The following is an 8,787-nucleotide window of genomic DNA, read 5'->3' as shown; positions in this document are numbered from 1 at the left end:
CAGAAAATAACAAAAGTTCCCAAGGGTATGGAGAAATTCGAACACTTGTACATCACAGGCATGAATGTCAATTGGTACAGCCACTGTGATTAACAGTTTGACAAGTTCATCAAAAAGTTAAGTGTAGAATTATGGTATGACCTAGCAATTACACTCCTAGGCATGTACCCGAAAGAACTGAGAACAGGTATTCAAACAAATAATTGTACATGAATGTTTATAGCAGCACTAATCACAAAAGACAAAAGGTAGAAACAATGCACATATCCATCATTGCAAGACTGAATAAACAAAACGTGGTCTATGCATTCAGTGGAATATTACTCAGCCATAAAAAGGAATGAAGTACTGTCTCAGTTTGGACTGTTATCACAAAATACCATAGACTAGGTGGCTTACAAACAATCGAAATTTATTTCTCACTGTTCTGGAGGCTGGAAATCCTAGACCAGGGCGCCAGTATGGTCAGGTTCTGGTCAGTAGCCTCTTCAGGATTGCAGACTGCTGACTTCTCATTGTGTCTTCACATGGTGGAAAGAGGATGCCAGAGCTCTCTAGGGTCCCTTTTATAAGGGTACTAATCCCAATCACGAGGAGTCTGCCCTCATGCCTAATCGTGTCCCCAAGGCTCCATCTCCTAATACCATCACGTTGAAGGTTAGGATTCAACATATGAGTTTGGGGGTAACAGAAACATTCAGTCCATTGTAAGTACTAGTACATGCTACAATGTGGATAAACCTGGAAAACATACTATTTTTTTAAAAGCCATTCAAAAAATAATTTATGCTGTGTTATTCCATTTACCTGGAATATCCAAAGTGGGTAAATCCACAGAGGCAGAAAGCAGATTAGTGGTTGCCAGAGCCTGGGGATGAGGGAAATGGGGAATGACTTCTAATGGGTATGGGGGTCTCCTTTGGGGGTTATTAAAATGTTGTGAAACTAGATAGAGGTGTTGGTTATACAGCATTGTGAATGCACTTAGTACCACTGATTGTACTCTTTAACATGGTCAATTTTATGTTATGCAAATTTTGCCACAGTAAAAAAAATAAATAACCCCAAGTAGTAACCTTATTTCTAATGGTTGTCACAGGTCTTAGTTTACACCAACGTCACCTCCTCCAAAACAAATAACTATTTAATGAGCAAAAGCCACACAAACAATATGATAGCCTGAAAAAAATCCTTGAGACTCCTCCAAAAAGCAACACTTCAGGTACACATAATAATTTGTAAAGTAACATAGTCTATCCTAATTCTGAAAGGCAATTAAATACATATATATGTATATATATATGTATACATGTACATGAAGTGGCAGTCACTTAATAGAAATATAAACCAAATAATAAGATCCAGTTGGATAGGAACTGCACACAGGTCTCCTTTAAATGGTAAAACAGAAACTCATTTTCCATGGCTTGCAAATGCAAAGACAGACTCACAGAGCCTTTTGTGAATTTGGAAGTTGAAGGGAACTATCTGATCTCAGATGAAGATTAGCCATTCAAAAGTTTATTTTGATTGTTTTAACTAAATTGCTCCATTTCTTTTGAGAAAAAAAAAAGTGCCTTAAATTTATCCTTCAGTCTATTAAAAGGGGAATAAAAACTCTTAACTCCAAAACAGATAATGGCGTTCTAGTGTCTGATCTTGATTGACAAGCCGTGGCTATCTTAATTGTTCACCATAAAACTCAACATGAAAATACGAAGTTTCTAAATGTCCTTTGCTCTCATTGAATGAACTAAAAAATAATGGAATGTTATTGTCATTAAGTCCAAAGCCTACTCCAAAATCATCAAGTTCACTTATAATAGTCTACTGTACTAATTGGCCTCTTAGCAATTCCTTCAGCAGAAATATTAAAGAATCCGAGTGGAAAATAAAATTCAACTTAATTAAAAGATTCTCCTTGCATTTTGATTATCAACATTGCCAATAAGAAGGTGCACTGGAAACGTATCAAACCTGTTCCCCCAAAACATCATTTTCCCAGTTTCTGTAACAAGATGGTTTTATTGCGTCATGTTATAATAATTCGGCCAAGAAAGTAAAAATCAGAGTTTAAAAAAAGGGCTCAGTGTGTCTGGAAGAGAGGTACTGAGAGGAAGACTCACTTTGGAGGCTGTAGCCTACAATTTTCAGATATTGCCTCACAGGTGAAAATATACTGAGTATCTTGGAGAGAAAAATACAAGAGAGTTGAAAGTATTCCAAAGAAAAACACATCAAAATTCAATGAGGGGCCCAGCTGTGGGCTGCTCCCCACGCCAGCCCGCGCTCCGCATGGCTGCCGCCCGGCTGGACCTGTGGAGCTAGTCTTCGCGGAGTGCATGGCTGCCGCCCCGCTGCACCTGTGGAGCTGGTCTTCGCGGAGTCGGCGCCGGCATGGCGAATGCGCAGCTAGCGGTTCCCCAGCAGGGTAGGCGGGCGGCCGGCGTGGCTGGGCGAGGATGGGCGTGGCTGGGCGTGGCTGGGCGTGGCTGGGCGTGGCTGGGCGTGGCTGGGCGCGGCCGGGCTGCTGGGGCTCTGGCCCCTGGCCTGCGCGCTGTGCGGCCGTAGCTCTTCTTCCCGCGGCAGGGGTACGCGTCGCTGCCCGGCCGCGCCGACGCCTTCCACCGTGGCATCTTCCTCTTCTGCTGCCACGAGTCGCCGTACTGTGCCGCCCTGCGAGTTGCTAGGAATCAGCTACCCAGGAAAAATGATTTTTACTCATATGAGCCACCTTCTGAGAATCCTCCCCTAGAAACAGGAGAATCCGTGTATCTCCAACTTATGTCTGGTGCTCATATCTGCAGGGTTTGTGGCTGTTTAGGCCCCCAAAATTTGCTCCAGATGCCACAAAGCGTATTACTGCAGCAAGGAGCATCAGACCCTAGACTGGAGATTGGGACATAAGCAGGCTTATGCACAACCAGATCATTTGGACCTTACAACTCCAGACCACGACTTCCTTTTTCCAGAATTTGAAATTGTAATAGAAACAGAAGATGAGATTATGCCTGAGGTTGCGGAAAAGGAAGATTATTCAGAGATTATAGGGAGCATGGTTAAGCAGTTTCAGGACTTCATTCATTGAGTGGTTAAACTTAATGCTTGGAAGAAAGGTCTCAATGTGTCTAGAAGAGAGGTACTGAGAGGAAGACTCACTTTAGAGGCTGGAGCCTACAATTTTCAGAGATTGCCTCAGGTGAAAATATACTTCCTGGACTTTGTTTCCTGACATATAAAAGGTGTGTTCTGCTCCCTATGAAGACAAGGGGAGGCGGGTATCCAGATGGTCCCACGAGTAGGGCTACACAAGATGCTGGAGGCTTGGTAAGCTCCTCTGGGTCCCAGATCTTTTTCTCAGGTCGGGATAGTGTGAGTGCCTAGCACAGTGTTGGGCATGCAGAAGGGCCCCTTAAAAGTTTCTCTTTCATCTGGCCAGTTTTAGATACACAGTTTTGTCAGTTTATCTGCAGTGCATACTCTTGGGTAGTGCCTGTGCTGACCAAATATCTTAGAGGCTTATTTTATTATTTATTATAGTAGCCAACATTTATACAGCACTTAACCTTATATAAAGGGCTGTTTTTGCATGAGCTCATTAAAAATCCTGAGAGTAGACCAGTAAGTCAGAAACTCTGCCCCATTTTGAAGGTGAGGAAATTGAGGTTCTGGGTATAACTTGCTTTGGTCACATAATGTTAAGTTTTACAATTTGAGCCTTGAGCCATACACAAAACCACCAGAAAAATTAGATTTATAGACTCAAAATGAAAACATCAGCTTACTGGTTTGTAGTTCATACCAGTCATACATTCTAAAACACGTTTGAGTCTTACTCTGTGTCTGACCTTGTGCTTGATAATATGGATATAATGGGAAGCAACCCTCCAGTGGTCAGATGCTCACAGTCTCATGGAGGAGCCCGAATAATACTTACAGAAGATAAATTCCATGTAATGACTGATAGGAGTACAATACAGGTGTCATGGGAACACGTGACATCACTGAAGACTGCCTGGAAGGGGACACACGTGTGTTCATACTAATACAATGAAAAGGATAAAGAATGAAAATGCTTACCTTTAGGAGAAGGAAGAGCCTAGAATAGGAGGGTCAAGGATGAAACCTGGACTTCAAATATGCCTTGTTTATGTAAATGTGACTTCGGAACTGTTTGAGTATTTTAAGATACTAAAATCAGTTTTAAAATAAGTTTTAAGAAGCAGTCCCTCATCATCAAAAGTAAAAAACCCTTGATGTAGTCATATAACCACACTAAGAACTCTTCTAGGTGACTTCAAAACGTAGGGCAGTACATCTCTAGTGGAATATACCCTGAGAATGAAAAGAATGTAACAGTGTTAGTATTTTCAATAAACATGTTATTACTAGACTGTTGCTGTTATTTTGAGATGGTTGTGTGTGTCTTGGGGGATAAAGCAAGTGAGTAATTACGTTGGTGTTACTGAGAACTGAGGTGTTGGGCACGAGAGGAAGATTTTGTTGATTGTGTCTACATACCATTCTCTCTAAAAGGAACTCCAGGCTCTTTGGAGAGGTCGTTGATTCCAGAACTGGGTCAGGAAATGTTCAAATAATGTGAGAACATGGTCACATCAACATGGTTATATCAAAGATTAAGGAAGCTAGCAAGGATTACTAGGGCCATGTCAGAAGAACTCAAGTAACATGGAAAGGCTCCTGTTGGCAAAAGATAGACAGTTTGCACATCCTGCATCAGATATGTTTAATGGGTTCAAAATAATACTTTAAAAAACTCAATAATCATCTTTGTAGGATACTTGGGAACAGATTCATTATTTTCAAATTGGTAAATAAAAGGAAAGAGTTTGCATTATAGGGGTACATAACTTAATTATGAATGAAGTGATATGTGTGGGATTTACTTCAGAGTAATGGAGTTGGAAGTGGCAGAGAAAGGAAACATTGGACTTGATAGTGTTGAAGCTGATTAATGGTACGTGGTGGTTCATTATAGTATTTCCACTTTTGTATATGTTCAAATTTTTCCAAAATAAAAGGAGAATTAAAAGAAAAAAATTCAATGGGAAACAATCCTTTAATAGAAATTCACTTTATTGTAACCACTCTCAGAATCACATGGTCCATGATGATGAGATGTACCCTTAATATATGGGGCTCAGGCTCAGGAGGGAGCTGAGTGTTTTTAAGCAGAGTGGAAACAGCTGTCATGCAACTCAACATCTGCATCCTCACCAGCACCGAGTCCTTAACATGGGAGCTCAGGACTTACCAAACTCATATTTCTCCTAAAAGCTAATGTATCAGTCCATTCTGACATTGCTATAAGGAGCTACCCAAGACTGGGTAATTTATAAAGAAAAGAGGTGTAATTGGCTCACGATTCTACAGGCTGTAAAGGAAGCATGGCTAGGGAGGCCTCAGGAAACTTACAATCATGGTGGAAGGTGAAAGGGAAGCAGGGATGGCCTACATGGCTGGAGCAGGAGAAAGAGAGGGGGGAGGTGCTACACACTTTTAAACAACCAGATCTCGCAAGAACTCACTATCACAAGAACAGCAAGGGGAAAATCCACCCCACCATCCGATCTCCTCCCACCAGGTCCCTCCTCCAACACTGGGGATTACAGTTAGATATGAGATTTAGGCAGGGACACAAATCCAAACCACATCAGCTAACTAGAAAAACAACTGTTTCTAGGCCCACTTCATAGCTTTTTTTTCTTCATTATTCGCAATTCCAGAATTTGCTAATAAAGTAAGTGCAAATTTTGATCTGCAGTATTCATGATTGGTCAGCAAATGCACGGAATTCCCATCTAACCTCCCACCTTGGAGCGGCTCTCTGGGAGGATAAAGGAAGGAAGGAGGATGGCTTGGAAGCCAACTGAGGTTGAAGAACCCACAGAACCACTTTCAGTAAAGACCCTTTATTTCTGCCACTTGTTAATACTATTTAGTAAATCCTATGCTGAATCCTATGTCTAGACTTGAAATCTGTATTTGTTTTGAAATACTTTCTTGTGCTCTCATCCCATTTGCTATTGGAAAAGAACAAGAAGTCTCAGCCTTCATGACTCCATAAGGAAGAGAACGTTATCTTACAAATTTCCACCCAATTAAAATATAATTGTTTTTACGACTTTACTTTGGAGCAAAAACGTAACTGTTTTTAAAACTGTATTCCACTTTTGTGAAAAGTGGATTATTCTGGATTAAATCATACAATTCCTCTGCCTACCTGTGCTCACAGCATCATTATGGTAACCTTTTTCATCCATAGAGGACACACCTAGAACAGATGTCACCATTATCTAATGATTTCCTGCTAGAGAAAAACGAATGGGGTTAGCAAGTCATGTGGAACTCAACCTCACCTACATCAGAATTTAATGGTCCCATCAATCCAACAATACTTGGTGAGTGGTCAATCTCTAAAGTCAATCAATTATGAAAAAAAATAGAGAGACTACCAGAAGGTGTCTAACAGAACGGAAGGTCAAATTTCTTATCTAGTGCAGAGGGAGCACAAGGAACACTCCTCCCCCACTCACTTGTGTGATTATGGCAACAAATCTGGGATGGACAGCATAAAAGGAACTATCCCAGGTCACACGAGAAACCCGGATGTTATCATAGCACTGGTCATTTTGCACCACTAGACCAAATATACTCCAAAACTCGCTCTGACATACCACTCACTTCATGTGTCTGCAGAAGAGCAAGAATTATGTCAGAACTGCACAAACTCAAAGCTTTACTTTCATCAATGAAAAGCTGCAACTAGAAAAAACAAAATGGTGTGACATTCTGTCTGCTCTCCTAAGAAGCAGTCAAATTGCAATCCAAATCCCCTTTAATGGTATATACCCAGAGAAAATGCAAAATACATCAGAGGTAGAATTATACAAAAATGAAAAATCCCTAATTCAAAATCCAGAAACAGTTCATCATTTTTAATTGCAGGAGAAAGATCAGTGGGAAGGATAAAAGCAAATTAGATTTGGGGAGCTTTCACGGCAATGATAACCACGGCAACCTTGTCCTTTGATAGATAAGAAAACTCTAAAGGTAAGAAGTTTTCTGGTAGATGTGAAGCTGAAGAAAGCCCCCAAACAATTTATGGTTTTGTGGCTTTGTCCTCAGACTGCCAAGGTAAGTTTTCAGTTTTTAACCATTCTCCCCAGACATTAGCACTCTGCTGAGAACTGTGCCCATACACCAATGTCTCCAAAAGAAAAATTACATTTAGTGAGGATTCAAAAGAAACCCAAGCAACCACCCTTGTCTTCAAGAGCCTTCCATTCTCCTCCTGACACAGGCATTCTAACACAGCCTGTCTGTCCTGCCCATTTCCTACAGGGCTGCACGTCCTCAAACAATTAGGCCCAGGGATAATCCCTTACAAACTGATATCTCTCCTTTAATCAGCACTTAACTTCCCAAATCCATTTCAAATTTTAATCTCTCTTCTTTTATCCACCGCTGTATTTTTTAGGCAATTTCTCTTCTCTGTTTTTAGAATAAGAATTTAAAAATAACTCCGATTTTAATTATTTTTTAAAAATAATGCAAAAGTCAAATTCCTTTTGACTTCAGAACAGGGCCCTTTGCATTACTTACTTCTACATAGGAATGTTTATATTAAAGAACTACTGAGACTCATTTTCATAGCACAGTAGTGATACATGGCTTTGGTTGTCTTCTTTGGCTTTTACCCAGAAAGGCATTTTTTAAAAAAAGTTGGGCATGGTGGCTCATGCCTGTAATCTCAGCATTTTGGGAGGACAAGACAAGAAGATTGCTTGAGCCCAGGAGTTCAAGGCTGCAGTGAACTCTGATAGTGCCACTTTACTCCAGCCTGGGTGACAGACTGAGACCCTGCCACTAAAAAACAAAACAAAACAAAAGCCAGGCTTTTTTGTTTGTATGTCTGTGCCTGAGTGTTTGTTTCAATTTCAGGTGATATTGAAGGTAACAAAATAGGATTAAGAATTAAGTTTTGGCGTAATGTGGTGTGGCTCATGCCTGTAATCCCAGAACTTTGGGAGGCCAAGGTGTGAGGATTGCTTGAGCTCAGGAGATCAAGACCAGCGTGGGCAATGGTGGGAGATCCTATCACTACAAAAAAAAAACAAAAAAAACAAATTTAACTAGCCAGGCATGGTGGCAAGAGGCTGTAGTCCCAGCTACTCAGGAGGCTGAGGTGGAAAAGTCCCTTGGGCCCATGAGTTGGAAACTGCAGTGAGCTCTGATTGTGCCACTGCACTCCAGCCTGGGTGACAGACAGAGACCTTGTCTCAAAAAAAGAAAAAGAATTAAGTCTTGACTGCCTAGCAATCATCATAATTAATATCTCATTAGCAGAAAATATACCCCTGCTTTTCAGTTTAGGAGAAAGAAAACTTAAAAGCTAGCGATACCCATAATAATTCACAGGCTCATCTAAGAAAATCAAATAGATTAACAGTTTCATTACATGTCAGGTGAACATCTTAACTAAGAACAACCAGTGGCCGGGCGCGATGGTTCACTCCTGTAATCCCAGCACTTTGGGAGGCTGAGGTGGGCAGATCACGAGGTCAAGAGATTGAGACCATCCAGGCTAACATGGTGAAACCCCATCTCTACTAAAAATGCAAAAATTAGCTGGACGTGGTGGTGCATGCCTGTAGTCCCAGCTACTTGGGAGGCTGACGCAGGAGAATCGCTTGAACCGGGGAGGCAGAGGTTGCAGTGAGCCGAGATTGCACCACTGTCTGGCGACAGAGTGAGACTGTATCT

At 41.2% G+C, this 8,787-nt stretch overlaps 1 pseudogene; it reads left to right on the top strand.

Moving 5' to 3' along the window:
* The first annotated feature begins 606 nt into the window (after positions 1-606).
* On the top strand, positions 607-3,111 carry LOC100440982 (programmed cell death protein 2-like; annotated as a pseudogene).
* The last annotated feature ends 5,676 nt before the right edge of the window (positions 3,112-8,787 follow it).

The sequence above is a fragment of the Pongo abelii genome, chromosome 10, assembly GCF_028885655.2.
Source record: "Pongo abelii isolate AG06213 chromosome 10, NHGRI_mPonAbe1-v2.0_pri, whole genome shotgun sequence".
Classification (NCBI taxonomy): Eukaryota; Metazoa; Chordata; class Mammalia; order Primates; family Hominidae; genus Pongo; species Pongo abelii.
This window is presented reverse-complemented; position numbering and strand designations above follow the sequence as displayed.